At 44.6% G+C, this 14207-nt stretch overlaps 1 long non-coding RNA gene across 1 annotated transcript in view; it reads left to right on the forward strand.

The window, feature by feature from the left end:
- Window positions 1-14207, forward strand: part of LOC134431701 (uncharacterized) — a 35417-nt gene that overhangs the window by 14496 nt on the left and 6714 nt on the right. The window lies entirely within an intron of this gene.

Below are 14207 nucleotides of genomic sequence, written 5' to 3' on the forward strand. Positions count from 1 at the left end.
TGTCATTACAGTGTTAAACTACATCTTACTCCTAATTAATACTATTTCTTTTGCTGGCTTTAATTTAGATACCTTGATAGAGTGCACTGTTCTATGTTATGCTGTAGTCTACTAATAGTTCCTTTTAGTTTTGTATTTTGTACTAAGTCTGATTAAGTCCTTTCATCTGTTATCTTTTATCTATTTAATAAATAATTCATTTTTTAAATAGACATGATATGCCAGTCTTAAAACTTGTGGGCCAGAGTAATTTCTTACATTTAAACTCCTGCCAAAATCTGAGACTAAGACAAGGCTTGTCTGAAGCTTACACTTGTCCCATGACAACTACTCAATACTGATCTTCATCACTGGGGCTGATGAAGTAGCAACATAGAGTTTGAGGGAAGTCAAAAAGATCTTTGGGATCTTGGGACATTTAGAAATTTGAGACACGTGTAATTTTCTCCTCTATACATACAGCTGAAGGTAGCAGCACTGGCTGAGTCTGTTAATACTTGGCTCTGTGGCTGGTGTCACTGCTAAAATTCTGGTGGTGTTGACAATCAAAGGCCTATGCAGCACTAGGCATGCTGTCATCAGACGGAACTCACCCCCCACAGTTTCTCAATGAGGAGTCTTTGCTCAGGAACTAATAGGGCTGATTTGTCCCTGGTGAGCTGTGGGATGAGATGCAAAGGTTAGAGGGACAGGGTGCTAATGAGAGGGGCAAGAAACCCAGCAGGGATGGCAAGAGACTGGGATGGGAGGGAACAGCTGATTAAATTAAAAGGAAAGAAGGCAATCTACAGAGAACAGCCACAAAACAAGAATCTTGGATAAGTACATTTGGTTTTGGATGACATTTGATTTTATAGGGATGAAGTGAGGAGGGCCAAGGCAAAGCTGGAACTGAACCTGGCAAGGGATGCAAAAAATAACAGGAAGGGCTTCTACAAGTATATTAACCAGAAAAGGAAGGTCAAAAAAATGTACCCTCCCTGATGAATAATGCCAGAAAACTGATAATAAGGGATGAAGAGAAGGCTGAGGTACTCAGTAATTTATTTGCCTCAGTCTTCAATGGCAACCTCTCTTCCTACACTTCTTAAGTGGATGAACTGCAAGAGGGGAACTGGGGAAGTCAAGTGCTCCCCACTGTATATGAAGATCAGGCTTGTGACTACCTGAGGAATCTGAAAGTACATTAGTCTGTGGGACTCAACAAGGTGCATCCCAGAGTCCTGAGGGAATTGGCTGATGTTGTCAAGCCACTCTCCATGGTTTTTGTAAGGTCCTGGCAGTCAGGGTAAGTCTCCAGTGACTGGAAAAGGGAAAACATTGTACCCATCTTTTAAAAGGGTAGAAAGGAAAACCCTGGCAACCAGGGACCTCTCAGCCTCCCCTCTGTGCCTGGGAAAATCATGGAGCAGATTCTCCTAGAAGCTGTGTTCTGGCACATGGAGAACAGGGAGATGATTCAAGACAGCCAGCACAGCTTCACCAAGGGCAAGTCCTTCCTGACCAACCCAGTAGCCTTGAATGATGGAGTGACCGTGTTAGTGGACAAGGGAAGAGTTGAGATGTCATTTATCTGAACTTCTGTAAAGACTTAGACACCGTCCCCCACAACTCTAAAAAGCAGAGTGGTAGATTTGATGCGTGGACTGTTCAGTGGATGAGAAATTGGTTGGATGGTCACATCCAGAGGAAGGTAGTCAATGGCTACCTGATGAACATTGATGACAAGTGGCCCCTCAGGGGTAAATACGGGGACCAGTGCTATTCAGTATCTTCATTAATGACATAGAAAAAGGGATAGAGTGCAGTCTAAGCAAATTTGCAGATGACAGCAAGCTGAGTGCTGTGGTTGACACACATGAAGGATGGGATGCCATACAGAGAGACCTGGACAAGATAGGAAAAGGGACCCATGGGAACCTCATGATTTTTAACAAGGGCAGGGTGCCGCACCTGGTCTATTACATGGCAACCCCTGGTACCAACACAGACTGGGGATGAGCAGATGCAGAGCAGCTCTGTGAGAAGGATTTGGGGGAGTTGTGGGTGAGAGGCTGGACATGACCCAGCCATGGGCACTTGAGGGCGGCGAGGGAAGACAAGCAATCAATCAATATGATTAGTAAAGCAAGTTTCAGTTTATTTTGAGTACCAGTACTTTTATATTGTTTTCCAGTAATTATGCATACTTGTCGTTAGTTTATTGGTTTAATTGCTCATACATGTCATGAGTTTATTGGTTTAAAGCAAGAGATTACATTTACATATTCCTCCTACTTTGTGGTTAAGCATACTTTATGGTTTCTATTCTCGTCGCTTTCCTTGCCCTTTTGGCCTTGTCAGCAGGCAGGATACGGCATCCTCCTATCATGGCGTGTGGCCTGGTTATGCTAAGTACAGCTCACTTATGCTAAGCTGGTTGGCTAACATGAATGCTAAGTTAACATGGGGTTTACTTGTACAACATTTCCACAGACCCTTTTCCTCCAGCCATTCTTCCACAGGCACTCCCAGCCCACAGAGCCAAACGTGTCCTGGGCTGCATCCAGAGCAGCGTGGGCAGCAGGGGAGGGAGGGGATTCTGCCCCTCTGCTCTGCTCTGGGGAGAGCCCACCTGGAACCTGCATCCAGCTCTGGGCTCCCAGCACAGGAAGGACATGGAACTGCTGGAGTGAGTCCAGAGGAGACCACAAAAATGATTAGGTGGATGGAGCATCTCTGCTACGAGGAAAGGCTGAGAGACTTGGAAAAGAGAATGCTTAGGGGTAAACTAATTATGGCCTTCCAGTATCTGAAGGGAGCCTACAAGAAAGATGGAGAAAGACTTTTTACCAGGGCATATTGTGACAGGGCAATGGGAAACGGCTTCAAATTGAGAGTACATTTAGTTTAGAGATTGGGAAGAAATTCTTTAGTGATAGACTGAAACAGGTTGACCACAGAAGTTGTGGATGCCTCATCCTGGAAGTGTCTCAAGGTAAAGTTGGATGGGGCTGTGAGCAACCTGGTCTAGTGAAAGGTGTTGTGCCCAGTGCAGGGGGGTTGCAACTAGACAGTCTTTAAAGCTATTTCCAGTCCAAGACATTCTATGATTCTCTGTATGATCTTTCTCATTCTTTCTTTCTTTCAATGAACTCATATTTCATAATCCAAATTGTTAAAACGGAAAAGTTACACCATTGGGCACCAGATAAACATTTTCAGCCTGATATTCTTTTAATACGACCACTGAAATTTAAAAGCAATTATTGCTGCTGCAGTGAACTACTGATGAAAAGATTCCTCTATGTTCTACACATGACCCTCAGCTGAAGTTAAGCTACATGTTTTTGTTAAAGGAAGTGGAGAAATGGCTTTTCTCAGCCTCAGCTGCTAAAAATAACTCATTGCTTTTCTCAAAATGCAGTGTGTGTGTTTTCTCTGCCTGGGAGAAGGAAAGGCTGTACCACAGGGGAGATCAGGTTTCCTCTCCAAGTGGATGTTCTCAAAACTTTTACATAAAAAGAAAAATAAACAAAAGAAAACCTGGTGTACTCCTACCTTGTGACTCCAGGAGCTGGGACATTGGCTCACATCTTGTGGCAGTACTGAGTTGGATTATGAACTCCTCGTCCATCAGCCCAGTAACAGGTCATGGTAGGCAGTCAGTGCCACTTCCCACTTCACATTAAGGTTTCAGATTTTCACTAAAGCTTGGGTCAGGATGTGTGATCTCTGCCAGAAAAGCACAGGGAGGCATATTACTTGTGGGCAGTACAATGAATGGCTAGGCTTCAGAGAGCCAAGGCCACTGTCCTTGCCATGCTGCTGTGGCTGTGTCTCTGCCACAGAAATCACCTGCCCTGCAGCAGTCCCCAAGTCCAGCACACACACAGCCAGAGCATTTTGATGACTTGGAGTACATTAGGTTTGCCTTTTTTGAGGATTGCTCACCTGAAGCAAGTCCAGTGCTGTCAGGGGTGACAGCACAGAGGGTTCCTCATGGCCAAGCTGCCTTACATGCCACCATCACCAGCTCAGCTGCTTCCCTTCTGCCGTGAGGACAGCAGCTAGTCATTGCTCAGGTCACACAAAGGCTCAAAGGAAAAACGTATCCACCTCTCTGGGAGAGCTCAGACTGGCAGGAAATGCCAGTCCTTCCTTCTCTTCACCAGAAGGTAGAAAATATAGTGACTTACCTTTTTTTCATTTATGCACATGAAAATATGAGTAATTTCTCTTTATACCAAATTAAGTGAGTCTAGTTTAAAAACTAGAGCTGATGTTTGAAGAGAAAAGGGAACCCTGAGCCAGTGGAAATCCTTAGCTGTGCCGTGGAGAAAGTGGTGTTTTGAAAAGGTAAATTGAGTTTGGGAGAGCAATCACTTCCAAAAGCACACAGAGAATATTTTCCTCATTCAGGATTACTTATTTGTCTGGTCAGAGCTGTGAAATGGAAGGCAAAAGGAAGGGCAGAAAAGTTTAATTTTCCTCTTCTAATCTATGAATGTAAACAAGACGTAAAATGAGATTTATTACTGTTAAAATCTTGGAGGTCATTCTGACCAGGAGCTAAATTTAAATAACTCGCTAAGGATCATATTACTTTTGTTTAACAAATCACTTAGTTTCAAATGTTGGACATGTTTTGATAAACCTTCCCTTTCGCATTATTCACTCTGTGAAAATATGAAACCAAAAAGAAGAAATTAGGTACCATTCTTCACACATACAACGCTAAAAAGGCTGTTTGGAGGCTAACTAAATCCCAGTTCTCTTTCAGAAGTTTAATCAAGCTCATAAGAACAACTAAATAGGAGAAACAAATGGGTCTTCATCAGCCTCCAGAATTATAAAGAAAGTAAAAATATTTTATCTGAATAAACATGTTAAACCTTGCAAATGAGTGAGAAATAGCTATGAGTCCTGAGTGCATCCCTAGCTCAGTCAAAAGATATGCTGGATTTTATCTCCAAATGAGAATCAGACTTTTTTTAAGGAAAAAAAATGAAACACATAGCAAAATGCAAGCAATAATTTAAACTCAAGCTTTCTGCTTTTTGATTTAAATCATGATTAAACATGATGCTTTAAATCTTCATGATAAATTAATTTCCCCTCTTAGCAGGGCTCTCCTTGTTAAACTGACACATCTAAATTCTCCATCAGAAAGGAGTGGAGCTCAGTTATTAGTCAACACAGGCCCCCTTGATGAAGAGGGGCACAGTGGAAAGTTTAATCCTGTTTTCCCATCCCCCTTTTTCCCATTTAATTCCCCTTTCTTCTGTTTGTTCTGTTATCACAGATTCGTGGCTTCTTTGTCATAAGGGGTGCCACCTGCAGTTAAAATCATGGCAAGAAGGCTAGAGAGTGCCCAGAGCATGTGGTAAAGATGTTTACCAAGCAAATGCAGATGAAGGTCATATTTATCCTGGTTTTCTTTTAGGGTCTGTGTCCATGTGAAACATCCTCCCCCTCAGCCTTGCTTTTCAGGTTTCTGTTTCACGGTACTCAGACCAAACAAGACCCAGTGTATTTGTCCAGATAGACGTGTGACAGAAGATTCCCTGTGCAGCCTCACTCCTTCCAGAATACCCAGCAGGTCCCTGCTGCAGCAGGAGAAAACAACTGCCTCTGAGCTCATGTCATCACCATTTTACTTGAGCAAAATCATCACCCTTTGCTTGAGCAAAAGCTGTCAGTTCCTTGGGAGCTGAGGAGAAAGCAGGCTTGCTTTCTCCAATGGCCACTTCATCAGCCAAGCGTGTCTTGATCCTCTCTGCCTGATTTTGAGCACCATAACACCTGGGCACAGAGAGAGCTTACAGCACAAAACAATCCTCAAATCTGGGCACCCAGGCCCAGCTGCATGGCAGCAACAAAACTGCCTTTCCATGGAAGTGGGAATGGCTGCAGAGGCACTCCCATACCCACACAGCTATGTCTCTAGGCATGTTGCCAAACCTGCAGGAATTTATCTCAATGCAATATTGCTCTGGCCCTTGAGGGACCATTGGAGGAAGCCCTTCCCCTCCCCAGCCCTGTTCATTTGAATACAGTGCTCTCCTGGAAGATGTTCACAAACACTCTAAAGCGTGCTTCACTCATCTTAAGTAATTCTTTCGAATGATTTTATATATGCCTGTCAGAAACCAAATGAGGAGGGAAATAGCAACTTTTTACTAAAACACTTTTTCCTTTAGTAATCTCTAATGGTCCATTTGTTAGTTGTGCTTTATCATGCCGCTTCTGGCATTTTCTTTTATTTGCCAAGGGTCCACTATACTGAGGTTTTGCTGCTTTTAGGTAACAACTAAAAAAAACTAAAGAATCCCTGGTACATAGCAGGTTTCTTCATCACACACATGGCAGCAGACACACAGTGGCAGGGCAAAAGGGTGATTGCCAGTGAGAACTGTGCGGGTTACAATGGCAGACAAGCAACTCCCAGACTCAATGACTGAGTTGATTGTGGAAAGGCAAAAGTAACCGTTTTGTCACCAACCAGAATACCATGCAAAGCCAGAACTCCCTGCAGATGTCAGGGAAGATGGGCCAGGACTTACTGACTTAATGGCATAAACGCTTGCGAAACAGCATCTACCCATTTTCTTAATTTGTGCAAATAAACTGTATTATTATATACAAATTTTTATTCATTTAGTATTCCTAAGTAAAACTACTGATGGGGTACTATTTAAATGGTCAATAAATTGCAGATAACTGTTGCTCCAGAGTGAGCCCAGATGTTTGGAAATATGGCCTCTCACTATGGGATGTGTTACCATGTTTTATGGATTTAATGTTTTCATTTTCCTCCTTTTTGTGTTTCATGGTTGTCACTGATACTGTCATTTTGCAGCTAGCTTATCATGCTTGTATCCCAAAGAACCTGAAGTGGACTGAAAGGGAATATTTACATTTGCTGCTATCTCTTGGAGCATAATGCTTTTTAGGATGGTAAGGGGAGGTCCACATTCACAGGATTTTGCATGCCACAAGTGCTGTTGAACACAGTCCTCTGTTGTGCTGAGCAACACAATGCAGGTGTACATCACAGACAGGACTTATCTGTGACTGCCTACGCCATATACCCTCCATGTGCCTCAGAAAGCTTCCTGGCACAGCCTAAGGGTCATACGAGCTATTTATACAGTCACAGAGTACTGTCCTGGATCCAAGAGATACAGCAGCATCAGGTGATCACAAAAGCAGATCACACTTCATTGTACAGAGCAGAAAGACCATTAGCATCTCTCCACAAATATGTCCTGAAGAGAGAGCTGTCTTCCGAATCCAGTCTAAAGTGTGATGTTAGGTCTCTCTGTGTTGTGCCAGAGGCATCCCCATCAATGGAAGGCTCATGCCATAAGAAGTCTTCTCATGACTATGGTCAGTTACAGGAGCGGTATTGTGGAATGGTAACATTCTTCACACCTGTCTTTTAAAAGAACATTTAAATTACACACAGTTTGGTGTGAAATTGTAAATAAACCATGAAACGGTTCATAAGCTAGCAATTCATGCTTTCTTGAACCTAATACAATGGCAGTTTTTGCCTAATACAATTTCAGTTTTGCCTTTTTTGCCACAAAGAGGATTGTGAAGAAATAGTCCACAAATGCAGCATACTAGAAGCCACTCGCTGGTGCTCACATTTGCCTGAGCTTGCTTCTTCTAGAAATCTGAACAATTAACTCACTTCTTGTCCTCACAAGCATTTGGACACATCATTCCCATGACTACATGTCACAGGAAAATAAACAGTGCTTTGAGTACCTCCTTCAAAGCATACTAGAGAACGCTTGTTTGTTATGCCAGCAATCATGAAGGATTCCCCGGGCTGACAGGGCAGAAACCACAACTGACTATGCCAGATGATGCTTCTCATATGAAGGACCATGTATTTTAATTTTCCTGCCCAAGGTCTCAGCTGAGATAGCACCCACACGAGGACTGTTTCCCGTCTCTTTACAGGTGAGTAAGATGCAGAGCTCATACACTGCTTTAAGAGAGGTTCTCTCTGTTCGAGGAGAGTGCGAGCTACCGAGGCGGCCCACAGCGCCGAGAGGAGGAGCCGCGGGCAGCGGCAGCAGCGGGACAGCGGCGGTGCCCGCAGAGGGACAGCGCCTGCCCTGCAGTGGCACCTGGTGGCCCCGCAGGACGCCTGCACCCGCGGCGCACGCAGCCCGCCGCCCACCCGCGGGGCTCTGCCGGGAGATTTTTGCTGCTCGGGCAGCCGGGGGAAGGCGGGGCGGGGGGCAGCAGGGGATGGGTGTTGTTAAATATTGATATTGATTCTGAGGATGCGGTTGGCTGAGGCATCATGGATGTGAATTCAGGCTAATCGACACAGGATGTATTGACCGTGAAATGCATCCGCAGGGCTGAGTCAGTCCCGTCATCTCTCAAGGTTATCTTGCCTCATCTGCTACCGCATGCCTCGACAACTTCACAGTCAGTCCTGCTGCTGTCTGGGACATTTTGGTACCCATAGCTGTCCCTGGTACCTGTGTCAGACCAAGGGACAGACCCCCCCATCTCTCCAAATTAGACAATCTCCACCCATCCACCCCAGATATCCTTCATGCACCACCATTGCCAACCAGCCCATGCCAGGGCAGATCTTAGGGCTCCTCTGAGGACATCAGGACACATCAACAGACACATCTGCCGGTGAAATCTAATGTTTGGTCCCCTTACAGAAGTCATTTTCTGAAAACGGGACTTTTAAAGTGGCAGAGTATTCCGGTAATTGCAGGTATTGAATTAGTTGGTCTCTTTTCCAAAGACATCCGTAGCAAAGGATACTCCAGCAGGACAACTATCTGAGTCTGCAAAAAGCCTGGAAAGAAACGCTGACAAGGATAATGTCCTCTGGCATCTTAGCCATACATTTCAGTCATGGGCAGAGAAAACACCATCAGGAAGCTGAGCACTTCCACAGAAATGAGAAACGTCTCTCTGATGGCTTTTGCCTAGAGTACAGCTAGGAGTACCATCAAATAGCTGCTTGTGAAAGGGTAGGGCAGGCACAGTACAGCCTCTGGCCACCCTCCACTGATGCTAGAGTGTACTTCAAAGGCAAAATACTGCCCAGAAGGCTGAAGATAAAAGGAGTATCACACACACACACCTTAGTCTGGCTTCAGAGAGCTGTATCTGATTCTCCACAAGTAAAAACATTTCTATAGTCTTGCAGCTTTCTATAGCACCCAAATCACATCTGCTGCTCCTCTAGTGCTCACCAGCATTTCCTGAGTTGGTTTCTGGCCCAAAAAACAAATCTCTGCCTCTAGAGCCCTAAAGTCAGGTTGGAGGCATGCCTTTTGAACAGGTGGGAAAGGGAATGCTGAAACTGCTGCAGCATGTGGTCACAGATACACCCCAGTAACCCCACTTGATAAGACGGGATGGGTCTGTAGTCACCACCATTCTCCAACAATGCCACCAAGCATTTGCATTATCTGCAGTCTTCTGTGTCCTGGAGTTCTCACCAGCTCCCACACTGTGAGCTGTTGTTCCAAGCATTAAGCCTTTACCATGGATTTACATTTATGCTATTCTGATGAGGTACAGCAATTCCTGAGTAGGATTACATTACATTACACCTAGTACAAGCCCCTTTGCAATGCCTCCATTGTATAAAGAGGATCCAGGGACTCATGCTTCCTTCATGGTTGGTTCTACATCACCAGGTTATTGGACAAATTTGCTCTTGGATGAAGCTTTAATTAGTTTTGATTAGCAATCCTAAACCAGATGACACAATGCAGGTCACAACAGCAAAACTGAGTTTTGTATTTGTGAGAATAAAGTAACACTATGTCCAGAGGGGGAGATAATGTATATACAATCTCCCACTCAGTGTGGGGATGTGGTAGCAGCAATTTCCACCACACCTGAGAGTTCTGAGAGTTCTTCTTCCTACAGCAGCTGGAAAAAGGATTCTTAAAAACCTTATTTAATATTAAATTGTGTAGACAGTCATCTTCCATCATCTCTGAGCAGGGTAAGCTTCAAAGGTGAGGTTTTGTTCTCAAGTGCTTGCATCTATTTGCTTTTTTCACACTCTAAAATTACATTTAGGTCATCTCTATAATGGCATTTCCTATCCACCACTACCATAAGTAGTGGCCTGTTGGACACACTGGTCTTCTACAGGAGGCTGAGGAGGGGCCAGGAGCAGGGGCTACCAATTAAAATGCTCCACAGCAAGGGGGCCAAGACTCACTTTTCTTTGGCCCCCAGCAAGGCTGTTCAACAAAAGTAAGGTTTGAAGACACAGCCTCAAACTGCACCAGAAGAGGTTCAGGTTGGAGATTAGGAGGAATTTCTTCACAGGAAGGGTGAATAGAAATAGGAATGGGCTGCCCAAAGAGGCGGTGAAATCATTATCCCTGAAGATGTTTAAGGAAAGACTGGACACGGCACTTGGTGCCATGGTGTGGTTGACAGGGAGGTGTTCAGTCATAGGTTAGACTTTATGAACTCAGAGATCTTTCTCAACTTATTGGTTGGAACTTACTGGTTCTGTGATTGTGTAGAAGTGCAGTCCCTCTGTCACACTACCCTGTGAGTCACTCAAAACCAACACTGACAGTCAAGATGTCACTGTGGCTGTTGCCTACTGCCTGAATTCCTGGCCACACTTTGACAGTGGGCTTTGATTTTAGTCATCAGACCAGACAGTCCAATTCTGAGCTCTCAGACAGGAGAAAAAATTTTATTTAATGCTAAGATTAAATGTTTTGGGGCAATGAAGGGTCCAAGAGTCTAAATCTAATTCCTTTATCACTGGGGTTTTGTCTGTACTGCTCTTGCCCCCAGAATTAATCATCTTGGGTTTCTGCAGTCTTTGTACAAAACACATGGCATGGAGAGAAAGGATGTATTTTTGTTGACTCTGGGAAAATGGTAAATAACCAAATGTATATGTCAGGAACAGGGAGTAATAGCTTCAAATCCAAACAACTGTTAGCAGCACATTTTAGTACATTAATAATTTACATTCCACGAAAAGTTTAATTTATGCAAAGTGTTAGTTTTGTGGTGTAGTTACTAAAGGCATGTAGTTACCCACATGATTCTGGGGATAACAAATCTATAGCGAGCCTTTGACTGCCAGAACTCTTGGCTCCATCACAGTTTTTGCATACTGTTTGCACAGTGTCTTTCTCAACACACCTTACTGGACTCTTACTGAGTCCAGTCTCATCCATATTAATAAAAAAGTCTTTTGAGGCCTACCCAGGCAAAATAAATACCCAGAATGCCTAAATATTCATTCAACACAGCAAAATATTTAGAAAGGTTGCCAATAAAAGGGAAACACCATACAATTACCTTCCAAACCTCATGACTCTGAACCAGTAATAACTGATGCAATGTCTCTCCAGCTGCTGCATCTCCAGCAGCTGCAGATCCAGCCCTGCTCCAAGGACACCCACAGCCAGTATCCACTGGAAGCCTGAGGACATCCCACCATCCAGCAGACACATGCTAGTGGGCCAGAAGGAGATGGTTTCTCTGCTGACAACATACAGCATTGAAAAGGAGAATGACAAAGCTCCCAAGCCGTCCTGCAGCTTGCAACAAAAACCATCAAACAGGAAAGGCTTTCCTTAGGCTTCCCCAAACATGCTGACTGCAACATGCCTCAGTCCTCTCAGCCTACTGCCCCACTCACTTCTTCCAGGCCAGGTAACCATGCAACCACAATTCTGCATACCCAGGAGACCCACATCCCAGAAAGGTTATTCTCTGTTGCAAACCATCAGAAAGCAATGTGCAGCCTCTTCCCAGACTCTTGCCCTGCACCTGAGCCGAAGGATGAAACTTCTGGCTAAGTCTCTTTTGATAGCACTTTTCCCAGACTTCCACTTCACTCCAGGTTTGGGATGGAGAGCAAATGAAGTTGAAGGAAAATGTAATAGGTTAACTTGGTGTGTGTGTTTAGTTTTGGTATGGAACTGGGAAGGCAAAATGAACTGGGTTCCATGGACTTGACAGTGCCCAAACTTAATGTTTCAGAAGAAAAATCCTAGGTTTAAGACCAGTAGCACAAATGTTTTTCTTTCCACTTTGCCTTGCAACCTTAAGCAATCTTCAGGTCAGTTCTTTTCCTGCAGAATATATGTGCATACATTAAACAAGATTGATTTCAAGACATTTGATTGATCAGATGCAAAATAATGTCTCTACACCCTATCTTCCAAGGTCAGAGAGTAAAGAGATCAGCAAATGACTGCAGGTTTTTAATAATTTATTAATTAACCCTGCATTTAGAACACTAACTAAACTTCAATACTTGTGGTTTAAAAACACTTAGAGGGAATGTCAGCCAGCAGGTCACAGCAACATATGCTCATACCACCCCACCCTACCTAGCCTTCCATGCCTTGTGCTCTGCAGGAAGTGCACCTGAGAAGGGTAGCTCACAAGCTCTCTCTTTGCATTAATTACAGAGCCTGGCTTTAACCCTGGCCTGGTTTGTGAACAGTCTCCACAGAGTTGTGCAGCACAGCATTGCAGTGTCAGTCATATGAGACCTCCCCACTGCCACCTCATGCATACACAGCAGCGACACACTTTTCTACACGAGCACAAAGCCACCCTCATTGTATTTCATGTCAGGCTGACGCCATGCTGCTGACAAAACAGAGCATCACGTGCTCTACAAATGTGCACTACCAGCGTCTTTGCTTTTCTTTAATGTCTGCCACAAGCAAGCATTCGGCTTTGTTTCTCTGTAATTGCTGCATGAGGGAGGAAAGCTGGGATTTGACCTCTGAAGAACACAATGCACAGTTGTGCGCCCACAGTATAGGATCAAGGTTTTTCTTGCACTGGAATGAACACAGTTAAAGTCCTCCTCATGTTTTTTAATTACTACTTCAGTCTTCAGCTTGCTGTTCATTTTCTAGGGCAAATACCCCATTGTGCCTTTAACGTATTCCAAGCACACCAATCTCATATGATCTGCTGTGTTCACACCCCCACTCCACTACGCCCTTCCAAAGTGTTGGTTAGCGTCAATGTTAAGGAGATTTTTGAAAAGCTAAGAAATATGCAAATTTGAACCAATATGGGAAAAGCAGGTCAAGTGATCAGAGTTCAGAGGAGGAAAGAAATTTTAAACCTCAATTCTGTGCATACTTGGGATCAAAGCTACGTGGCAAGAGGGCCCCATCACAGGAGTGCTGCCAGAGGGCATGGTGGAGGCAGAGCACTGTTGGCAATGGGCAGCCCAGCTGCACAGCACTCTGCCACTAGACAGGGCACTGTTAAGGGCTCATGGATAATGGCCAGGGGGTGGCCAAACACAAGGGGTAACATGGGGGCATCTGCTGCAGACCACCTCAACAAGAGGTGGTGCAACTTTTAGGAAATTGGAGGAAGCTTCACTACGGAAGGGCCAAGTGTTCCAAGTGACACTCCCCACTAGCTGTAACTTCTGGTAAGGCCCTGTGCTGGGGTACAAAAACTCCACTGGGAGTGGAGTCAAAAGGGCAGTACCTGCACGGGGGTGCACCACAGGCAAGACACACAAGGCAGGGGTGTGGAGGAGGGCAGGGTCAGTGACAGCCCAGCAATCGCCCAGCAGGTCTGCAGGAATGAAACAGACGAAGATTGAGACAGAAGGACTGGTAACAGGTACAGGCATGGGTACAGCACAGCCCAGACAGGGACTTGGGACCTCAAAAGGTACGACAGGGAGGGCCCAGATGAGGCTTCTCCCAGCTCCTCCTCACACTCACCTTAGCTGTTTCCTTGCAGCCTGACTCCAGATACCACTGCACTTCCCCAGACTTTCCCAGTCTCACCAGGGAGATGCTGCAGATTTCTGAGACACCTCCAAGTTGAATGCAGGCATATTCTGAAGGGGTCTTGAAGTTTTGTACTTCAAATGCAAAGGTCACTTTGGGCTCAAAGGCCACAAATATTTATGATACCCCTGTAGCTAACAGGTGTGGGTTCAGTGGAATAAATGCAAACCCAGAAGGAACTGTCCTTGTCATGTCAATATGCCACATCAGAGAAAATCAGGACATCTTGTCACCATCATGTAAGAGGTTGGGAAGCATGCACTTCATACAAGATCAGATGTTCATACAGAATCAGCTCTCATTTTTGGAAGTACAGAGTTTTTCACAACTATTCTGCTATTGTCTTTCTAGGGCAAAAAGAAACCAGAAAAAGAAAGGACTGTACCATCTGTGTGTGAA

The sequence above is a fragment of the Melospiza melodia genome, chromosome Z, assembly GCF_035770615.1.
Source record: "Melospiza melodia melodia isolate bMelMel2 chromosome Z, bMelMel2.pri, whole genome shotgun sequence".
In the NCBI taxonomy this organism is placed as follows: Eukaryota; Metazoa; Chordata; class Aves; order Passeriformes; family Passerellidae; genus Melospiza; species Melospiza melodia.